The sequence below is a fragment of the Thunnus thynnus genome, chromosome 9 (genome assembly GCF_963924715.1).
Source record: "Thunnus thynnus chromosome 9, fThuThy2.1, whole genome shotgun sequence".
NCBI classification, from domain to species: domain Eukaryota; kingdom Metazoa; phylum Chordata; class Actinopteri; order Scombriformes; family Scombridae; genus Thunnus; species Thunnus thynnus.
In genome coordinates this window covers 9,736,183-9,758,242 of record NC_089525.1, presented here as the reverse complement: position 1 = coordinate 9,758,242, position 22,060 = coordinate 9,736,183, and the positions used below count along the sequence as shown (strand labels likewise).

At 41.9% G+C, this 22,060-nt stretch overlaps 1 protein-coding gene across 4 annotated transcripts in view; it reads left to right on the top strand.

Annotated features, from left to right (window-relative positions):
* The window catches only part of tenm1 (teneurin transmembrane protein 1), a 185,070-nt gene that overhangs the window by 52,974 nt on the left and 110,036 nt on the right, over positions 1 to 22,060 (top strand). Inside the window, exon 1 of one of the 4 annotated variants that reach the window (XM_067598742.1) lies at positions 12,821 to 12,948. The exons of the other annotated variants lie outside the window; for them this stretch is intronic. The gene's annotated coding sequence lies outside the window, so the exon portion shown is untranslated. Of the gene's footprint in view, positions 1 to 12,820; positions 12,949 to 22,060 lie in introns of those variants that run through there. 4 annotated transcript variants of the gene reach the window in all.

The following is a 22,060-nucleotide window of genomic DNA, read 5'->3' as shown; positions in this document are numbered from 1 at the left end:
CGCAATCATCGGTTAATACTTTAATGAAGACATGATGGCTCAGAGATCAAAACCTCTCCAGCTGAGATTGCTGCTCCAGCTAATTTTACTTATACAAGCACAGAGTGGCTTTACACTCCAGCACGTTGAGCTGAAATCTTTCTTTTGTAAAGCTGATTCTTTCACGCTGCAGTGTACACTTTGCAATTCTTTCTTGTGCAATTATTTACTGGGGTGCAGCCACAAGGGAACCTGCTTGTTAAGTGAATGCCAGGGAGTTTCAGTTATAGTTATACTTAAAATTTTGTTTTGCCAACAGTTGACATCAGGGATCATCCTGCACATAGCTTTTTTGTTCATTTGTCTCTCTTTCTCCTCTCTTCTTCCATTTCTCAACACCTCCCAGTATCATCAGCCACAGACTCTAACCACCTGCGGTGAATGTGAATTAACAGACGGCATGCTGCTTGTAGGGCCTTGCTTGCCACTGAAACAGATTCATCACACAGACCTAGATACCGCCTTCTCTCACTGATACACACAAAAACACACACATGTATACACACACACTTTCACGCTAGAATAGCACCTCACATATCATACATCCATGGTGTAACACTCTTCACACTTACACACTGTACTTTGAAGATCAGGGGAACAATAACATCAGCAACAGACTCTGCTTTTTGGCTTTCTTTTGGATGCTACAATCCTTTTTAGATTGTGTTAGCTGCGTCTGAGAAAATAAATATCCTATACTTTCTTATTTACTCAAGAGCCCCTGATCTGTACTTAGAATAGATCCCTGTTCACACCTCTTCAATTGCTGCATTTATATATGAGTGGGAGTTGCTAGAAAATCAATGTCCATCGGAAGTTGAAAGAAGGAGTGGGACAGGTTTGCCCACAGGTCAGAGGTGCGTTGTGAGATATTGACTAGTCCTCAGTGCTGCAGTAGGCGCGTTGAGAAAACACATCTACAGGAATATTATTGACAAAGGCAGCACAACCGTTCACCTCAGTAAAGTGGACAGATACTTTATTATCCTCTGAGAGAAAATTCGTTTTCACGGTCAATACATGAAAACACTCAAATGGAGGAACAGGAGAGGTTCATGTTTGGGACCTAAAAGCATATTTTTCACAGATGCACCGTAATAGGCCCTCATAAGACTAAGTACATCAGTATCTTCAGGTATAAAGATTTTCTGATAGTTAAAGGTGAAAATTTTCCATCAATTCATGAATAAGGTACAGCAGCAATCTTCCATTATGCAGCACATATGGAAGCAGTCTAATTATCACAGATCTTTTGGAGGGATTTTATACTGTATGATGGTCTTCAAGTTCAAATGCTTAACTGGAATATTACTGGCGTCTATCTGCTGAAAAAGCTACCTTGAAAGGTTTGTATAGACACAATTTCCTGCTTTGTCAATGTGCTACATTTCTCCAGGCTTGGCTGCCTACACCATCAAACATAACTGATAGTGCTCATTGGTGGGACGCCAGAGTGGAACATGTTCTCCTCAGTAACTCCTACTGGGTCATTGGGTCATCTGTGTGGTGAGGTTGGGGTCTGGGGGAAATAGCATTCATGCTGTCCTGGTGGTGTCCTGGTATATATAGGTCAAAATCTGGAGCAAGCAGTTACACAGACCTGGGCGCAGGTGAAACTGGCCATTGAAAAACAGAAAAGGTTAACACAATGATTTCACAGTATTGAATTAAGAGACATGTTTTGTTTAAATGTACATTTTGATCACTTGGGGATAAAAGTGGACCTTTGATGGTACAAAAATTGTCTTGCAAGAAAGGGTATTATGTTGTACCTGTATGGTGACAAGATATGAAACATTGGATATTACTTATGTGGAAAATACCAGCATCGCCACTCCTGGATCTAATCCCTGAGTATCTGTTAAGGAAACGCATTTGGAGGAAAAGGGGATCAAGAGGAGGAATTAGAAATCAAATGTGCACTCACTACGAGATAAAATGGATGAACTCTCTGCGCTGATCAAATTTGACACTGACTACGCAAGCATGCTTTGTTTTACTGAAACATGGTTGTCTAAGGACATTACAGTGAGGTTAGATGGATTTACATTCCTATGTTTTGACTAGGACACTAGAAAAACAGAAAAATCATCTGGAGGTGGGATTTGCATGGCTGTAAATGACGAATGGGCAACCAACTTTACAGTTTGTGAGACCGACTGCTCACGGCATTAATAAATCATGACTGTGTCATTATGTCCTCACTGTCTACCTCACAACTTCACACAATTGACGGTGATTCTTGCCTATGTCCCTGGCCCTGACAATGCGCTCACAGCTGAATGCTACAACATAGCTGTCTCCAGAGCAGCTGATCAGCCTGTCTTTCTGCTTGAGGATTGCAATAGTTGTGACGTCATTACCCTACTCCCACAGCTGGAGCAATATGTCACATTTCCAACATGACTGGACAGAACAATGGACTTAAGTTTCGGAAATATACCTTGTGATATGTCTCCAAGCCCCACCCTCCCCATGGTTTCTCAGACCATCATGTAATATTACAGCTGCCAAAATACAGACAAAAATTGAAAACATATAAGATCCATTCGAAAACCATCCAGGTTTGGAATAATTACTCTGTGGAAACTCTGATGAGATGTTTTGAGCTCACTGACTGGAAGATGTTCTTCCAGAGAAGTGAGAGTGACCTGAACATACTCAATGTCTCCATCTGCTCATGCATGTCATTCTGCACTGGCAGTGTCATTCCGACTAAACAGGTCAGACTCTACTCCAATAACAAGCCCTGGGTCACCAGAGAGCAAAAACACTGTCTCAACCTCAAAGTAAATGGCATTCATACAAGGAGACAAAAAACATGTCAATGAACTGAAAAGGGAGCTGAAGCTCAAATCTAAGCTGGCCAAGCTCTGTTACAAAAATATGATGGAGGAGAGGTTCACCAGGGGAAATGCGAGGGGGGCGTGGCAGGGTCTCAACACCACAATTGGCAGAGCTCAGAAATCAGCCCAGATACAGTGCCCAGACCCCACCTCCTTCGCAGCACCTTCTATGCCAGGTTCAACAGGACTGACCCCATAGAGGACTGGACCCCGACCAACACCAGCTATGCCTCTGCACCAGTCAGTGTGAAGAACAGCCATCATCCCTGTTCCCAAAAAGCCCCATGCCAAAGCCTGAACTGTTTCAGGCCTGTGCCACTCACCTCCATCCTCTGCAGATGCATAGAGAGGGTGGTTGCTGGGAAGCTTACCACCATGGTGGGTGAGAATCTAGTCTAGGGGTGGACAATATGGCAAAAATATTGTTCACGATCTAATATCGTCATATTGCACACCCCTAGTCTGGAGCTGCTCCAGTTTGCCTACAAGGTGAAAAGGGAAGTTGAGAATGCCAACCTTACTCTTCTGGCTACAGTGGCTAGGCACGTCGACTCATATGTCAGGATTTTATACATGGACTTTTCATCTGCTTTTAATACCGTAAACACAAACACACCTCTGCGCCGCTCCAAGGACTACATGTCATCACAACACTGGTTTTATGGATTAAGGATTTTTTTAAAGGACAGACACATCAGAGTGAATGGTTTTTAATCCAGCAACGTTGTTTTAAATACTGGGGTCCCACAGGGCTGTGTCTTGTCACCCATCCTCTTCTCCATATACACAAATGAAATCACCTGCAATAGCAACAGACTGTCACTTTTTAATTATGCTGATGACATGGCCTTGGTGGCCCGCCTGACGTACAAGCGCTCCCTATCCTCATACAGGCAGTATGTGGAAACCATGGTCCTTTGGTTCCAGGAGAGCTCCCTGGAACTAAACATCAGTAAAACCAAAGAGCTGTGTTGCAGGATGCAGCAGGCACCTGACACCCCACACCCTCTCTCTGTACCACTCAGGCTGGAGGGGAAGGTGGTGGAACAGGTCGAGATCTATAAGTACCTGAGATAGACCACCACCTGTCCTTCACACATGTGGACGGAATCTACAAAAAGGCCCAACAGTGCATGTTTCTCCTGAGGAGGCTGAAAGGTTTTAATGTCAGGCAGAACATTTTTAACAGCAGTGTACCAGTCACTCATCAAATCAGTCCTCACATTCAACATTGACTCCTGGTACAACTTCCTCATAGAGAAAAGAAAGGAAAAAACTCAAGAATCACTGAGCATGCAACCAAAATCACAGGCACCACTCAAACCCAACTCTCAAACCTTTGCAGTCATGCAGTAAAAAGAAAGGCAGACTTCATCACTAAGGACCCTTTACACCCCCTTCACCACTCCTTTCAGCTACTCCCATCAGGCAGCCGCTTCACAGCACCTTTTGACAAAAAAGAGAACTTTCATTCTTTCATTTCCACTGCAATATCCATTTTAAACAAGCACAAATAGATTGTCACTACTTTTTAATGCAGCTTTGCACTCATGCTCTTATTTATTTATGGAATTGTTTGTGTTTTAATCTAATTTTATTTGAATCTTTTATGGGTTTATGTTTTTATGTTGTTTGTGAGCCCCTAACCTAAGACAATTTTCTATCATTACATGATACTCAATAAAGTATTTTTTAATCTTGAATGTATAGGGTACGGGCCCAGGGAAAAGCTTTGCTACTCCAATGATGGATTACTTTTTTTATGAGAGTGGAGAACAGCCATATTGAGTAATATCAGTAAAAAATGTAAGTAAGTAAAAACCAAGGTGTTGGTCAATGTTGGCCAAAGCTTAGACTGAACTCCTTTGTTGAAGATAGAAGTTGTCCGTAGTGGAAAACACCCCACTTAAAACGTAATAACTCCTACGTAGGACATGACAACTCTCATATAAGAGATAAACTTCACTGCCTTTACTCAGTAAAGAATACTTTATTCTGCTATGCTTGTCTTGAAATATTAATTATATTGAGAGTAAAAGTGCTGGACAGAGCAGTGAACACGAAGGCCATAAGTTCAGTCAGATCAAGCATTAACAGAAAGCCTCATTGTCTTAATTATTTTACTCCTACTGCTGCTGTAAATCCTAAAAATGAATATTAGGACAATTACAGTGGAGTATGTTAGGATCATTGCACAGCTGATACAGTTCTACCCTGACCCATGAAGTGTTATTTATATGCAGTTAATTTGGCTATATTGTATTCCATAAATGGTATTTTTGAATATTGTATACTGTATTTTCTCTCTAGATTGTAAGTTACATTAAGCGTTCATGTAAGGTTTTTGTAACCTGTGATTTTTTTTGAGATTGGTGTGCTGTGTCAGTGAAATACAGGTCAGGTTTTGACATATATTTGGATTATATCTTCTGCTGTAACAATGAAAGATGAAACACACAGTTGATGCTTTTCAGTGTAAAACACTGTTAAAAATTACACATTCTGTTTTATTTTTTCATATAACTGCAATTTTTTTTATTATTATTTCATTTGTGTGTATATCTTAACACTGTAAATCTTATTAACAAGTTATTCTGGTCAGAATTACACACCTTCTAATTAATGGACATCACGTTATTTCTGGTATAATTTACAATATGCTTTATATGATTTGACTGATCTTTCATTGCCCTTATGTCATACAAACCATTGTGTAGACAGTATTATTCTAAAAATACTATCTCATTGAAGGTCTTTGTATCCTGCCAACAAAACTCATATCATGGACATCATGTGAATTTTAGATATTCTTTTTTTTTTTTGTTTTAATTGGATTTTTTTTCAGCATTTTTGCCTTTCTTTGAAAGTGCAGAGAGATTTGAACTACGGTTATGTGTGTTATGTGTGTTAACCATTGGGCTACTGGGGTGCTCTGAGTTTTTGATATTCTACTACAAAATGTGTAAGTTACCAATTATAAATTCATCACCCACACAGACTTCTTGTAAATGAAAACATCTTGGGTCAAAGTTGGCAAAAAAGAACCCCTTTTTTTTATTCCTACTTTTTTGTACGAGACAGATTTATTTTATGCAGATACTAAGGATTCAGCCAACATTCCTCACTAAGAATTTATCATTTCAGGGCTCTGAGGTCACAGTACACAGACATCTAAATGTAATATGGATGTAGAAAGACATTAAAGCAACAAGTGGTTGCTTTGTAAAGGACAAAGCTCCTGGCTATGCAAAGGCTATTTTCTAGATTCAAGAATGTGCAACTGGGAGGTGGATGAAACATAGGCTGCTGGAGGTGTTCAAGGTTGTGTGCTATAATGAACTATAGTAAAGCTACCATTCTGCTTCTACACTTCCCCATGGAAATAGGGACTATTCAGGCTTGTTAGGCTTCTAAGAGCTGCCTACGAGCCTGTCATTTCACATTAAAGTAGCATAGCATTGCTGCTTTCATGGATTTAGTCCTCACTGGACAGCAAATGATATATTTATGTATAGATTTGAGATGGGAAGCAGACAAGCTTGTCTACTCATCCCACATTAGCCTCTATGTGTGTGTGCATATGCGTGTGTATGCATACATGTGTGCCCTTGTGAGGGTATGTTAGTCCCTCAGTGGTACAATGCATTTCCATTATAAGGCATATGCCACCCTGTGTTATGTTGAGCTGAGCTGTTAGCTGTTACTGTGACTGTCACATCTATAAAGGGGAAGGGAAGGGGATATTTCCTGTTTAGATGCCACCAATTTCCTCTTCATGCATGGTGCACACACACATAATGCAAACGCACGTAGCCACCCACACACAATTGATAGATTTATTATAGCGTGTCAGGAAAGTGCAGGCTTCACATTTCAGCAAAATGGACCTATTTGGCGGGCGAACGACTGCACAGCCCCACCCACCCCCCACCTAACTCCTCTCAACCCCACGTCCTCCCCCTCCCACCCCACCCCACCCATCCGGCCCGCGTGCCAGCCCACTCAGCCGAATCCAGAACGGCACCAAATACATGTTTCTGTCACAAGCTTCGTGTCAGCTTTTTTACATGAGCAGGAGAAATGGGGAAAGAACGGGTCATTCTGACAGTGGGAATCACTCTGTGTGGATCTTAAATGTTTTACGGCCTTAATGGGCCTCCAGAAATAGATGTAGTGCTAATGTCCTCTGACTCTAGGAATAGTGGGTAGAATGTGTCTGTGCTAAGTGTGTGTATTTGTGTGCTTGGGAATTTGTGTGAGGGTGCGTGCATGTCCGTTTGTGTCTGCGGCTGCTTGTGTGCGATTCAAATGGGCTTAAGTGAGGGATTCACGCATGCAAATGAAGCCACTTAAATCTGGGTCCTTTTTCCCCTCTATCTCAAAGGACACCCTATTCTCTATTTAGAGCACCACTTTGACATCAGCCCTATGGAGGCAAGGCCCTATGGGGCTTTGGTCTTAAGTGATGCACTATAGACTATAAGGAATCATCCAGATTTGCCTTATATAATCTCTCATCCTTAGAGATATCCACAACAAATCTTCAACAAGCTCCTTGCCTGATGCAGACACTCAACATAACCCATCGCCCAGCTTGAGCATTAAGCATTACCTTTTGAAGAAGTGTTCAATATCGTGGGATTCCTGGCATTTGGTGCTTCCAGACAGCATTTGCTGCTTTAGAACAGTTAACCATCTCTCAGCATGGTTCCTCTTCTCCAGACAGACTCTGACTTAGAATATTGATCTCTCTGCTAGCTGTATCCTTACCCCTCAGACAATCCATACTAAATGTATTAGCTGTGGAGAGAGCTACAATGTCCTCTGCAGCTAATCATATTTAGCCAAAGAGGTATCTTTAAAGAAGCAGCCTATTTCCAAGGCTAGAGTGAATTGTCCAGACCAGAGGATGGTGCTGCAGTGTGCAACATCAAAAGGTGGGCTTCAGAGGCCGGCATATTAGAAGATCATTTTGGTTCATCTCAGAACATTAAGGCCTAATGTGCATGTGTGGGCTTACACAAGCAAATGCACATATGTTCTTGCATATGCAGGAGTAATTTTGATACACCTAGCAAGGTTTTTCATTATGTCTCCCCTCTCGCTCTCTCTCTCTCTCTCTCACTCTCTCTCTTTTTCCCTCTTTCTCACCAGTCACACACACACACACACACACACATGCGCACACACAGTGTTATGCATCACAGCAGGCATCATACAGGAGAGCAGCACTGATTGTTGAGTGGGGCAATCAAAGGCTTTGATGCTAATCAGAGCTCTCTGTCCTGCCAGTTTGGGATGATGGTAGAAATATACAATAAAGGAAAGGCTTTTATAGCAGATGCCCAATGCCTGGCTGATGTGATTGCTCTCTACCACATTGACTGAGGAGCAGGGGATAGAAATCAGCCTTCAGCTGAGGGATAGGACTGTATACTGGCTTGTGTGAGCTCCTAATGCAGTGCCACATGTAATGAGCTTTGGATTTGGGCCCCCATCATGCACAGAGTTTTCCGCCTAATCTGCTAAATACTTTGTGAACCATTCATTACATTTGTTTGGGTTGATTTCCACGCTGCTACTTCTGTAGAGATGACAGTAGTACTGTGTTTGGCGGGATCTCGTGCAAACCGCTCTGATAACACCTGTGCCGCTTGATGCAGCGAGCGTATTCCTGGCACTCATCTCCTCTCTCGGTGGGGGGGCTGCTGGTGATGTGTGTTTTTCTAACCGTTGATTTCTCTGAATGTGCTCTGAGCGCTTCTGTGTTCATTTCCGCCTGTCTTGGCTCTTGCCAGAACCTTTTTGGACATATGTGCTTTTGCTTTTTGATTTTGTGTGCCTGCATGTGTTTGTGTGTACGCATGTGTGTATATGTGTGTGAGTTTGAGAGAGAGAGACAGAGAGAGAGAGGACAGTTTTTGACAATCCGTCTCCATTGTGTTTTTTTTTGACTGTCTGCATATGTGTATGTTACCTCTGCCTGTTGGTTGACAGGCTGTTGTTCGGCCTTCTGACAGACAGTTCCATTAAATCATGCTGCGGTGGTAACCCGCCGTGACAGGACGCCATCGCCTCCCTGGGATTCCTCCATCAGGGTCTCTCATGCGCTTAACGAGGAAGTAAACATGCTAAATTGTCTGTTGGAGATGAAGTGAAGAGGCTGTCTCAACGCTGTATGTCACGTGCGATGTCCACAGAAGTTAGTTTCCTTACTTGAAGCAATATTCATAACTCAGTGCACATCCACGGCCAAGAGCCATCCTCGTTCCTTACTGTAAATAGAAACCATACCGTGCTTGGCATCAGCATATGAGAACACACAACATTAATGTTGAATGTTTGCTGCCAACAAAAAGAGAATAGACTCAGACGTGTGGGCTATGCATAATGATGTATTTGCAAACAAATCTAGAAGACTTTGTGGTCAGAATGTTAAGAAGCTGCCAATTTTTGAAATATGGTGAGGTATTATGTTGCAAAATATTATCCACCTTTAACATTCTGAAACGGTTGGAATCCTTTAAATAAGCATTGGACATTTAACATTAAGTCTCTGAAATAACTGGCTGTTTGGTAGACCACAGCCACACTGACAGGTTTCCAGAAACCTCTTGAGGGTTTTTGGATGGTTGCAAATAGTTCAGCGGACAATTATTTTCAAGCACAGAGTAACGGGGCAGCGATGCTATTGTTGCACAAAGGCCATACAATAATAAATGCATCCCCTTTGATGACTCCTCTTATAAGTGAGTGCTTCATTTGAAGATGCTGTTTGTTGTTGTGAATCTTCCTGCAGATTGAGGCAGAGTCTGCCTGGGAGCTGCCTGGTGAGAAAACACTGAGTGGATTTTGAAGAGGTGTTGAGTGCAGGGGATGATGGCTCTGCTTGTTCCTTTTAAGGTTATTTTAAGCTGCAGACCTGCAGGGTGTGTGTGTGTGAGTGTGTGGTGTGTGTGTCAGGGTTGTGTTTTAATTAGAGAGACAGGAGTGTGTCCTTGGGCTGCCGCAGAGGGTCAGGAGAACCTGGTAGTCTGGGAGAGCAGTGGCTGGGACAAGTCTGGCAGGCCTGCTAAACACCCATTACCCAGACGTGTAGATGCACTCAAGAGCGCACACACACGCCCACACCCATACACACCCGTACACACCCATGCACACACAAACACATGTACGCGTCCTGGTCTTGGCGCCATTCCTGTTGGCCAGTGATACGATAGTAACTGAGCAGCCTGCATCTCCATGTGTTCCATGGCCTTCTCTCGTCTCTGAAAGCAAAATTACCACTGGCACTCTGGGGAGATGGAGAGAGGCATGGGAAAGGTGGGCAGATTGAGAAGGGCTGCAGGAGGTGGAGTGGAAGGAGCAAGGGGAGGTTGAGAGGGAGGTGAGGGGAATTGAAAGAAGAAAAGGTTGAGAGGGGACAGGGAGGAAGCATCTGACATTTATGTTCGTGGTCAAGATAAAATGCCACTTCGGCTGGCATCTCTCTTTCATTCTCTGTTGCTCTCTTCAGCCATCCCCTGACCTGACGCTCGCCTCCCGCACTTATTTTCATACATCTCACTCCATTTCCGCAACCTTCCGTCGGTCAGTTCTCTCATTTCCCTGCATCAACCTCTTTCCATTTTCATGTGTCTACCATATGACCTCTGGCTTCCATCCAGCTATTTCTTCATCTCCTTCTAGTCATTTCCATATCACAGGCCCTCACCTATGCCACATCACGCCCATCTTTCGTCAGCTTTCCTCTTTGATTCTTCGCCTCTGAATCCTCTTTAACCTCCCCTCTCTTCCCTCCCATACCTGTATTTGCATCTCCTCCTTTCTCTCTTTCTCTCTCCAGCTAATCCTCTCCTCCCCCCCTTTCCTCACACACACACACACCTCTGGTGCGCCTAGCCTGGGTCCCAGCCGATGATGGGACTCATAAAGCCTCCCAGATGAGGCGATAGCTAATGGCTGTTGAATAATGCATGGCAGGCAGGATTTAGAGAGCCCAGTCTATTAGCCTGACCAAATACTCTGGGCTTTTATTAAAGACCAACACTTACAATTACAAACTACATTAAGGCCGGGGTCCTGTCTCAGCTCCCCCTCTCTCGCCATTCATCGCTGTCTCCATGGTCATAGCTAGGGCAGGATATTATCTTTTGCTTTTTAAGATTTTATAGCCTTGGAGCAGCTGACCCTTTTAGAAAGGGTCACTGACAGTCTTTTCTGGTTGTTGTGTACTTTTTTTACATCATTGTGTCAGAGGTTGGTGGCCCTTTTAGTCACAGTTGTAGATAGAGGAAGAAATGGGTGAGGTGGAGGCCACCAGTGTCACATTTTCACTGTTGGTGGTCATTATGAAAACGGTGGGTTGATGCATATATGTGGGCTTTTTATGTCTCTCCCTGCTGTGGATGGTTGGTTGGTTTTTGAGGTGGTTGTGTGTCCTAGCATTAACAACAGTGTGTGCTTATGTTTATATAAGATTGAGAGACATCGGTATGTGTATGTGTTGTGTACACACCTGTTTTCCATCCTCTGCTCCACTGCCGCAGAATAGTCATCATCTTCTAGATGGATTTTAATTTTCTCTGTGTTTACTGTTGCTGCTGCAGATGAGGCTCCCTGGCAAATCATTCCACATGATTATACATGAATGTTAATGGCTGCTAATAACTATAAGTGTCTGGAAGTGTGTGTCCTGTAAGTGGCTTGTAAATAGTCATAAAGCGTTGTTAGCTAATGGCTATCTAAACATCCTTCTACCTGGCTATGTTTAAGTGCTTTAGCTGTCTCTCTCTGTAATAGTGTATTGACCTGTCTTCTAATTTTGAGATTGCTATGCAGAGTTTCATCTTGCATTTGCATACTACATTGTGATACGTCTGCATATTCTTGACAAGTTTGCCGAGTGGGGTATTTGTGTGCCACACATTCTGTAGTCATGGGATCAATGGTCAGCGAGCTACTGCGATCCCGTTAGACAAGGGTTCAGTTTTTACATTCTGTCAGATCTTTAATCATGTAATTCAGGAAAGTAGGGGATATCCAGGCCATGTCATATCGAGAGTAGACACCATAAGGGATGATAGATTGATGTCAACCAGTTCAACACTGAAAGTGTCAACTCTAAACCCTTGATCCATCCACATATCCTCAGCCTCTGTCCCTTGTCTGGCATGTGTCTGGAGAGCGAAGTGATTAGATGTCTGATCTACCAACGGTCAGATGAAAAGCTGCCGCTTAATTTAGCGCCAAAAACATCAACCTCATGAGCTACCAGTTCCTGTTTATTTGTCTGTGTGTGGGTCTCTCACTCTCTCTCTCTCCCTATCTCTCTCTCTTTCTCTTTCTTGCTGATGTTTATTTAGTCTGATCTCCTGGCTGACCCTCCAGCAAGCCACTGTTCCTCAATAGACTGCACTCTATATATAGTGTTCCCTAAATGTCACAGACTGTTAAACCAGTCCTTTTGTATCAAATCACATACTTTAAAGCTTTCTGTCAAGTAAAATGTGGTCCAAATAAACAGTTGTGTATCTGTATTCACATTCTGCCTCTCTTAAATGTAGGCATGGAAGGACTAACCAATACTGGAAAACTGATTGAACTGTGAGAAATACAACTACATCAATACACAACCACAGGACAGATTGAAATTCTGTGTGAAATTCATCAAAATTGCTATTTTAATTACACTTTCTCTGTTGTTTCTGGTTTTGTTGGAAGTAATTATGTTTTGTTGTCTTAAAAAAAAAATGTTAGTGTAATTACTTACAGACCAAAATAAATCAACATTTCCTGTCAGCGTGTGGGACCAAATCAATTTTATAAAGTTTTTTTAAGTTATTAAGTTTTCATTTTATTAAGTTATATTATATAAGTTAATGTTGGTTAGGTAATATAACCATGGCGTAACCCGAGATTCACAGAGTTCAGGTGCAGCTGTAGCTATTTTAGTGTGTTTTCAGTTCATGAAAGTTAAGTGTAGCATTTTGGTTGCCTAAAAACAGTCTTGTTTAGAGTTTGGTTGTATTAAAAGACCCTCTAAGGGTGGCCAGTTTTTCTGGTAAGTACATTTTGTTTTAATGGTTTTAAGCCTGTTTTTTGCTAGCAAAAATTAGCATTAGCATTAGTATTATCACATTTAACCATAGACTGTAAATGCACCGTGCTAATCAAGCTAGCAGCTAGTAGCTAGCGTTAGGTTTAGCGCCACCCTCTTGTCCAAATATGGTCACTTCTGACTTCAAAAATCCAAGATGGCGATGGTCAAAATGCTAACTCGGGGCTTCAGGAGTCCACAAACTAATGGGTAACGTCACAGTAGTTATGTCCATTACTTTTTACAGTCTATGTGTCAGACTCTAAAATGTCCAAAGCTGCCTCAGATCTCTACATTGCATCTGCCGGTGGCACCATAAACCTCATTATTAAGTTAGGAAAAGAACTTTATTGGTTTCAGACACAGTCAATACCCGAGGCTAGTACTACTAGCATTAGCAGCTAAGGCAACTTCCAAAGTATAGTGGCTCCAAATTTCCTCAGGTTGAAAACTGTAAATAAAGCCATGAGCTTTTTTATTTGCAGTGACATGCGCTGAAGGATATAATACCAATTTAGATGCATGACACTGATCCTGAAAATGTGGTAAACACTCAGTCGACAGCATTTCAATGAAAAATTCATCCTCCTGGGGACTGTTATGCACTGCCCATTGCTGCCATGTTGGTGGGGCAGAAGGCATGTTTTCTAAACCTGTACATGAAATCAAAAATGAGGAAATATTGATCTTGTTCTTATTTAGTTAGGCTACTCGAAACTAATACACTTCAACTCATGAAGAACTATCAATCTTTTCAAATCTGATTTGAATCAATATTAAGTCACAGCTGAATCCAATCAGCCTCGAATCTCATGTTGTGTTGCTACAAACGTATCTGCATTCTTTTTGTATTAGATCGTGGACATGGTACCTTAATACGTATCGAAATTTCCTAGAGCAGAGACACATATTTCCACCTGGCAGACAATATGCTGGCTTTAAAAAAAAAAAAAAAAAAAAGTTTTATGCCTTGGTTGAATGTCTCAGCGCAAGAGGGTCACTAAATACCGTTCTCCCCTTCACCTATGAAAGTATCTGCTTGACTTCAATAAGTGAGTAGAGGGCTATGGCTGCCTGGACGAGGGGAAATCATGTCCCCAAGACAGAGAATAAAAAGTATTGGATGTGTATTATTGGATGTGTTTTTGTAGAGAGAGGGAGAGAGGTGAGCACATACTGATTGCATCTCTACAGCTTTATACTGATATGGACATTAACAAATGACTCAAAAATGTGTGTGTGTGTGTGTGTGTGTGTGTATATGTGTTCAACATAGGCATGTGTTAAGACAGCAGAGGACTGCAGTGTCTTATCTTCGTTAACGGTATTCCTCTGTCTCTCTGGAGACGCACAGGGAGCAGAGGGCAACTGCAGTCTGATGTGTGGCATCTGTTCCCACATTTGTTAAGCTTCTGCTGGTGTGTGTGTGTGTGTGTGTGTGTGTGTGTGATTTTAAGAGAGAGAGAGAGAGATAGAGAGAGAGAGACAGACGGAAAGCGCTACCGAGTGTGCGAAAGCGTATGCGTGTGTGTGTTGTGATCGGTGTGATAGGTGCGGTCGGTGGAGTGGAACGGCAAGGTGTTGTTGCAATAGAGGTCAAGTGCCGACTTGTCATTGGTCTGTGTTAATGCTGACCTGGGGCGGTGGCTGCACTCACCTCATTGACTGCAAGATGGCCGCCAGTCGCGTCTGCAGGTGGTGCTGAAGACACATCTCTTTTCCGCTTACTCTCTCCCTCTCTTTTCTGCGCACCCTTTATATCTCTATCTCCCTCCAACATCTATAATGTGTTCCAGTCGGAATACCAAGCAGCCCCCTCATCCTTTCTGCTATTCCTCATGTCTTCCCATATTCACACAGCTCTGTCCTCTTGAGCTCAGTGCACATATACGTCTCTGAATGCTCGGCTTTCCATACTGTAATCTCAGTGGGGACATTACATGCATAATCTACTCTATAATAAGACTCTAGTTGGTCCCGGATGCCTGGTTAAGATAGGAAGGTAGATGTGTTAATTAGACTCGTTTACAGCACTAGCTAGTAAAGAGCAAGACCCCTTCACAGATGACCTGCTTCTCCTTGAGAAGAGCCACAAGAGTTACTGATCAAAGTTTCACATGGCAAAGCACCGGGGATCTGGAGGTGAGTTGAGGTAGTACCGGTGGACTTCGTCAAGTCAAAAGCAGCACTGGTGTATGTAATGGGAATAGGAATTATTGACTGGAGCGGCGTGGTATGGAAATAGTGTCTTTGGTGTGCCATCATCGAGACGGAAAGCTTATAGTACCCTGATTTATGACTGCTGTGAAGAATTGAGTGCTTCATAAAGATTTGCCGCTGGCTGAGATGGAGTAATCAGTGAAGTGATCTGACTTTGGTGGATTACAATTCCAACGAGTTGTAAAGTCAGTTACAATGCCTTGACTTTTTCTGTGGGACAGTACATGTGGAAGGAGTTAGAGAGACTCTGGCCCTCTGTCAAGGTCATATGGATTAGAAATGATTGGGTTTCCAATAGTCTACTGGGAAGTTCTACATGATGAATCATCACTCCATTCCAAATCGACACCAATTAAGAAGGGTTTGTTTATTCCGCTGTGGGACACGCTGTGGATGTTCGCTTGGAACAAGCATTTTCACCCCCTTTCTCTTTTCACAAGCAACGCTGTGGCATTTGCAGGGATTAGTATGATGTGTGTATGTGTGTTTGTGTATTTCTATCCGTGCGAGCTTCCTCATGCAATGACGTTCGTATTTGTTTCAGGCCTGCGGATTCACTTTTTTTTTTTTGCACGCTCGTGCGTGTGTGTATTTGCAAGTGTGGACATGTTGGCACGTGCGTGTCATGTCACTCAGTGTTTACTGTGTAACCCTGCTCTGTTTGTGCCAGTAGCTTCTTGTCTGTAAGGCATGCTATATGAAAAGTGAGGTTGTGGAGCCCAGTGCTAGAGCCAGTGAATTCATTTGCATTCATTCCACTGCCTGTGTCTCCTCAGAGCCCATTCTAATTACCAGCAGCTCAGGTCTGCTACAACACTGCGCATAGTCTCTCTCTCTCTCTCTCACTGAAAAAATGGGCTGCTGGTGGTGCATTCCTGTAGCTTTGATACTACTCTCTCTTTAGCCTGCCAGGAATCTCTTCATGTTGGTTTGTTTGCTGTCAAGCCCAGGCACTTTCTCCTGTTTTAGTGTCGGAGTCAGAGGAAATATAGTATATGCATGTGTGTGCAAGCGAAAGTCCTCCATACTCTGTGTATGCTTGTTGTGATTGTTTTGGGGTTGAGGGAAATGCAGTGTGTGTTCATATATGAGAGAGAGAGCAAGGAGGAAGGAGGGAGAGAATCATGAGGCTTGTAAAAGATGAATGTGCGCACTAATCACCGTAATGGCCATTGTGGCGTTTCACCTCCTGAGTCTCAAACACCTTGTCACGCCCTCTTTCCTGGTGATGCAAATTTCTACCAAGGCTAATAACTCACATGACATCATGCCACTACTGAGCATGCTCCAAAGCTCTGTCAGACACTCATGTGCATACTTATGCATGCATGCATGCACGACACATGGGAAGTATGACATGCACTGATGTGCGCACACGCACACACTAACAGCTGCACGACTCCATGGCAGGTGGCAATGACCGGGCACCTTGCTGCAGTGACAAGGTCAGGAAGGATCAGGACATTGCTGTACTCTCAGGAGAGAGGAGCTGAGCTCAGCTGGCTCCTCTTCCACTATAGGCTACCTCCGCACTGGCCTCCTCCTGCCTCCCTTGCAAGACAGCCAACATTCATTAAGATCAAAAAAGTTCAGTTGGGCAGTTCATTCTGCAAAACATCGGCTGACTAATTACAAGTTTTAAACAGATCATTTAAATGGTGCAGGACCAAAGGAGGGTGCGTTTCTGAAAATGTAATTTGAACGCGGGCCCCCGCAGTGAAGTGTTTGAGTGATGGTAAGCTTCTCGCTGTAGAGCTGAGGAGATAGACTCAGGAGGTTTCACGTCCTCTCACGGGAAATACTACTTTCAGAATCACCTGCAGCCTAAACATGATTGTGGAGTTGCTCCAGAGTTGTTTTTGAAGATGGGGGTACAAACAAGCAATTATACAAATGTGCACATAGATATACACCTTCACGCACGCGCATACATACACACACACACACACACGCAGCCGTGCGCGCATTGAGTGAGTCCTCCGGTATGAAAAAGCCAGATGATGCATGGCTGCTAATTATCAGCCTCTGTATGAAAATCGACTGGGTTCTGTATGAGAGGGAAAAGCTCTTAGAGCACTTGGTTTCTTCATTTGTATTTTCTTGCTTTAATTGGACAACATGATTGTGTCACTTTGTTAAATGGAGTTCCCACCGTTTATCCCTGTGTCTGCAGAGATTAATCAATGGTTGTTTTTATTCTAATTGCTGTCTCAAAGCCCACTGTCATCAATGTAATTATCAGTGTTTCTGCCGCCATCACTGCTGTTTTCATCATCATTGTTACCACTGCTATTACCGACGTTATCGTCTTTATCTTTGTTATTTTCATCACCACCACCGCCTTTGTTATCAGTAACAGCATCTTCATCAGCTTCACCATGATCATTAGCAATATTAGTCCCCCCTTATCTTAAATTCACTATTGTTATTATCGATATTACCATTCTTCATCAGCAGCCAACCAATGAAAGGAGTCATATTGCAACTTATAATGTCTGATGAGATAGTGCGTTATCTCTGGTCAGGAACTCCGTTAAGACAAAGACAAATTATTGCAGAGAGTCAGATGGTCAGCTAGGGCAGGATCCCATCTCATTACTGCAAAAAAAAGAAGAACAGAAACCAGTGAGTTCTAATTTCAGTTGTCTGACCTTTATATGGGGTTAATTATTTATTTCATCGAAGCACAGCAGTGGAATAAACTTTGTGGCAATTTAATGCAAGTCAATTAAGAGGCGAGATAGATGAAAAGCTATCCTGGGGGAAATTATTAAGCTTTTATTTTTAGAGTGGGGTGGATGATGTGGTTTTAGCTGGGCTTGGTCCAACAATAGTGTTAAATGTTCTCTAAAATGATCACATTCCTCTGTTAGACAGGCAGGTTTGATATTGTTGGGGTCAAGCTCTATGGATTTTATACGGCTTTCCTGTAATAAGTGAAATTAACTCTGCACTAGAGCGCTGGGCACAATAATGAAGCGAGAGAAAGGAAGCGAAAAGAGCCGAGAGCAAACACGGGGAGTGAAGAAGAGGAGGAAACCTGGTTAAATATTAGACTTTAATATTATTGTGGCTCATGTTTTTATGGTCTGCTACACACCAAACGTGGTGGTCTCTTCTTATTAAAGAAGCTATACATTCTGTGTTAGCGCTTTATTGTCCGAGATTTTTTTTTTTTTTTAATTTGAAACTTTTTTTTTTTTTTTTTTCTTTTCTGACGCTTCTCGCTGTAGCTTCTTTAAAAAATTTCTCTGCCCACTTGCAATAACAGCATGTAAAGGCAACGCTGAACATCTGGCAGGCACATCAAGACTGGAAGTAGAACATTTTAATGAGCATGACAAATGCTCATGAGCAAGATTATTTTTTGCACATGTGATTCATTTTTAGTTCAAACTGTTTTATATTGCACCATCATGACAGCTAACTCATTAAACACACAACCATTACTGCGTGTGTGTGGGTGTGTGTGTGTCATTTTTTTTTACTATGCTTTCCCTTCATTACATTAGCATGACTTGGCTTTAAATGACTAAGTTTTCATAAATACTTAATGCGTCTGCTATTTTGGGTCCATCTCACCTACAGTGATGCATTTTTAATACCTGGCCCAAATACCTGTTGTTACCTGTTACATTTCCCAGTAAATCCCCCCCCCGGATCTCCCTTCCACTGGCTATAAAACATTTTTTTCTCATATCTCGCTTATGTAACCAAAAGCTGATGATTCCAGGAAAAATATCTCATAAGCGACTTTTCAAAAGTGTCTTTTCTGGAGGGCTAAGTCCCAGAGGAACCCCGGGGCAGAGGATGTTCTACACTGTCACAACTGTCATCTAGAGCTGTAATGGCCCCTCCCCTGGCCTCTATCTACTCCCCACAGAGTTGATTTGATGTTTTTAACTCGTGGCTAGCCCGCCAAATAGTGCGCGGCCCCTGCCCTACATTGCCAGGCCTATTTGGGTTACATCTACTATTTAACACAACATCACAGCTTGCATGTTTGATGTGACTTTGAGAGAGTGAGAGAGAGAGAGAGTGAGAGAGAGAAAGTATGTCTCTGCCATTTGTGTGTTTGAGTGAGAAGAGAGGAATTGAGTCAGTTCATGGATCTTTGGGAGCGGAGACCCAAAGCTGCCTTAGCTAAGCCTTCTAAAGCACCATCTGGCAGTCTGGGCCCCTGTGTCACCCTACTCACCAAGATTACACTCTCCCCTGGCCCTCTATCCCCGTGCTTTCTCCACCACTCCTGTCCGCTGTCCACTTTGCACTCTTTCCCCTTTTCACTTGGAGTACCTGGGTGGAGTTGTTATTTCTAAAAAAAAAAAAGTCTAAATTAATAATAAAGAGGTTATTATTTTAAGAGGCAGAAATCATTTGGATTTATTGTTTTGGTTTCAAAACTATTGCGAACCATTTGGGTTGAAAAGCATCTCTGATTTAACTCCTACCTGTTGTAAGAAACCACTGGAATGCAATGAGATGTTCATGAGTCTGACTCAAGTCTTGATGGTGATGGTGGTGATGACTATTTTAAGAGATCTACAAAATACTTATGTCCTGTATATAGTATTTACAACTGAAAAATACAGTTTTTTATTGTGTTCTTAGCAACGATTCAGTTTACTCAGACTGCATTCTTAACTGGGCATTTACCAGGCAGGGGAAGTTTAATGAGCTTGACTCTTATTAGAGTCTAAAAGTCAGAATATCTCAGCCTGTATTGCATCGATTTTAGCCGTTCTCTTTTTTTTTCTTTTCAAATCAGTCTCTCGCAGGTCTCACAGCTTTGTGGAAGTGCAGCTCTAAATCGCTGTGGTGCCCATTTAATATTCACATTTAGGTCATCGTTGTTAGCCCGGCACCTCCTGTTTTTAAATGATTCTATTTAACTCGCGTCTATTTGTGACTTGATTTGCTGTTACAAAGCAGCCAACATTTTGATATTGTTATATTCAGTGTTTTATAAAATAAATAGTAAAACTAATAGTGAATAACTAATTAAAGTGTAATAAATAGTTTCACTTGTTTGAATTTATGTACATAGTTTTTTTATCACGCTGACAGAAAACCATGCTCAGACACAAATTTTGACATGTAAATCTCCAAATATCCCACATATATTATTCCTAGGGTGACTTTGTGATGTCTATCCAGGGACCACAGATGTAAAACAGCCTCTCGGCTAACTGTGGCATGTTTACAGACATTTATTAATATGCACTGAACCTGTTAAATAAAATAAATACAATTAGCAAGTGATATTGTCTAGCAAGCAGTAGTGGAAAATAACTAAGTACATTTACTCAAGCACTGTACAGTTTTGAGGTGTAGCCTATTTCCATTTTTTAATACCTCCATATCACTACTTGTGAGGCGAGGCAGCTGGATTTGCGAGATCACGACATGGTGAGATCATGCAAGAATTCATCTCGTCAGGCTTCAAGTTATGCGCTTGTGTCCGAACCACCGGTGGTTTGGATCAGTCAGCATTGTGAGTCCAGCTGTCTCTCAAGATGGTGATAGACAGATGAAAGATTGAAAGTACCTGCCCTTTTCCAAACAGTTTCCATGGACAACTTCTCTATAGATAATTCTTTGCAACAAACCATCTGGCGTATCAGGTTATATCACTACATTACAGAGAACGATAATGCACTTTTCACATCACTATATTTATCTGACATCTTTATTAGTTTGCAGATTAAAAATATGGTTACATATAAGATATAAGCAGCGTTGATGTGTTTTGATTCCGTGTCACACATGTGGTTGGCAGGTGTGAATTGAGATGTAGAAGATGCGTTGTAGAAATCAAAGCATTTCGTTTCTCATAAATGTTTACAGTGGCTTTATAATTTATGAACTCCTCTTATTATTCTTAAGTCATCACACTGTAGCAAAGTTTGAAGTCAATAAAGTCATAAATAAAGTCGTCTTATGTTGATTAATAGATCAACAGCGCCTTAAGCACAACTTGCCAATGTGAGTGCCTACCTCTGGGAATGCATTGCATGTGATTTTTTTTTTTAGCAAAAAGTTCAAATAAAACATGTTTTTTGTAACAACTGCAAAAACATCTACCTCCAGTATCTCAAAAAGAAAAAAAAATGTGGAAGCAGGGGATTTCTGGCTGGACTCAAAGGACTCACAGTTACTGATGAATCAGATAGACTGCTAAAAACTGAAGTACGGCTTTAAAGCTCCTGGTGCATAATAGTGACACACAATGCAGTTTCTCTAAAAATGTTCTGTCAGTTTTCCCTAAGCGTGTAATTTTTAATACTCAGAGGTGGTTCAGACAAAAATAACTTCCATTTTCCACATCCATTAGTTTAGATTAAACAGCACCTCCAGGTGCTGACACAAATAAATTTCCTGTCATTTTACCAGGTCTCATAGTCAGTTTTAGCACAACCTGATTAGCTGTTTAAATCTTCCAGTGATTTAGTATGGCGATAACAAGCAGGTTGTGTTCCTACTGTATATGCTACAATACAATATTACATACAGAAACAATACATCCACTGGCTACATACATTCATAGAGTAAGAGTTGACACACAGTTTCAGTTGTTGTTGAACAAGAACATGTTAAGTATGCTAAAAATATCAAATTGAATGTGTGAGTGTGAATTTTGCATCATGGCAGATGGCCTGGAGCAATAAACAACAATGTAGGGAGGACTACATTAAGTGAGAAACCCCAGCATGTTTCAGTGAAACCATGAAATAAATGTGTGATGTGAGTAATGGTATGTCATGAGTAATGAAGAGATACTTTCATTGTGTCTGTATGCAGAGAACGGTGACAAATATTTTATTGCATGCTTTGGAAATGTGACAAAGACAATTCA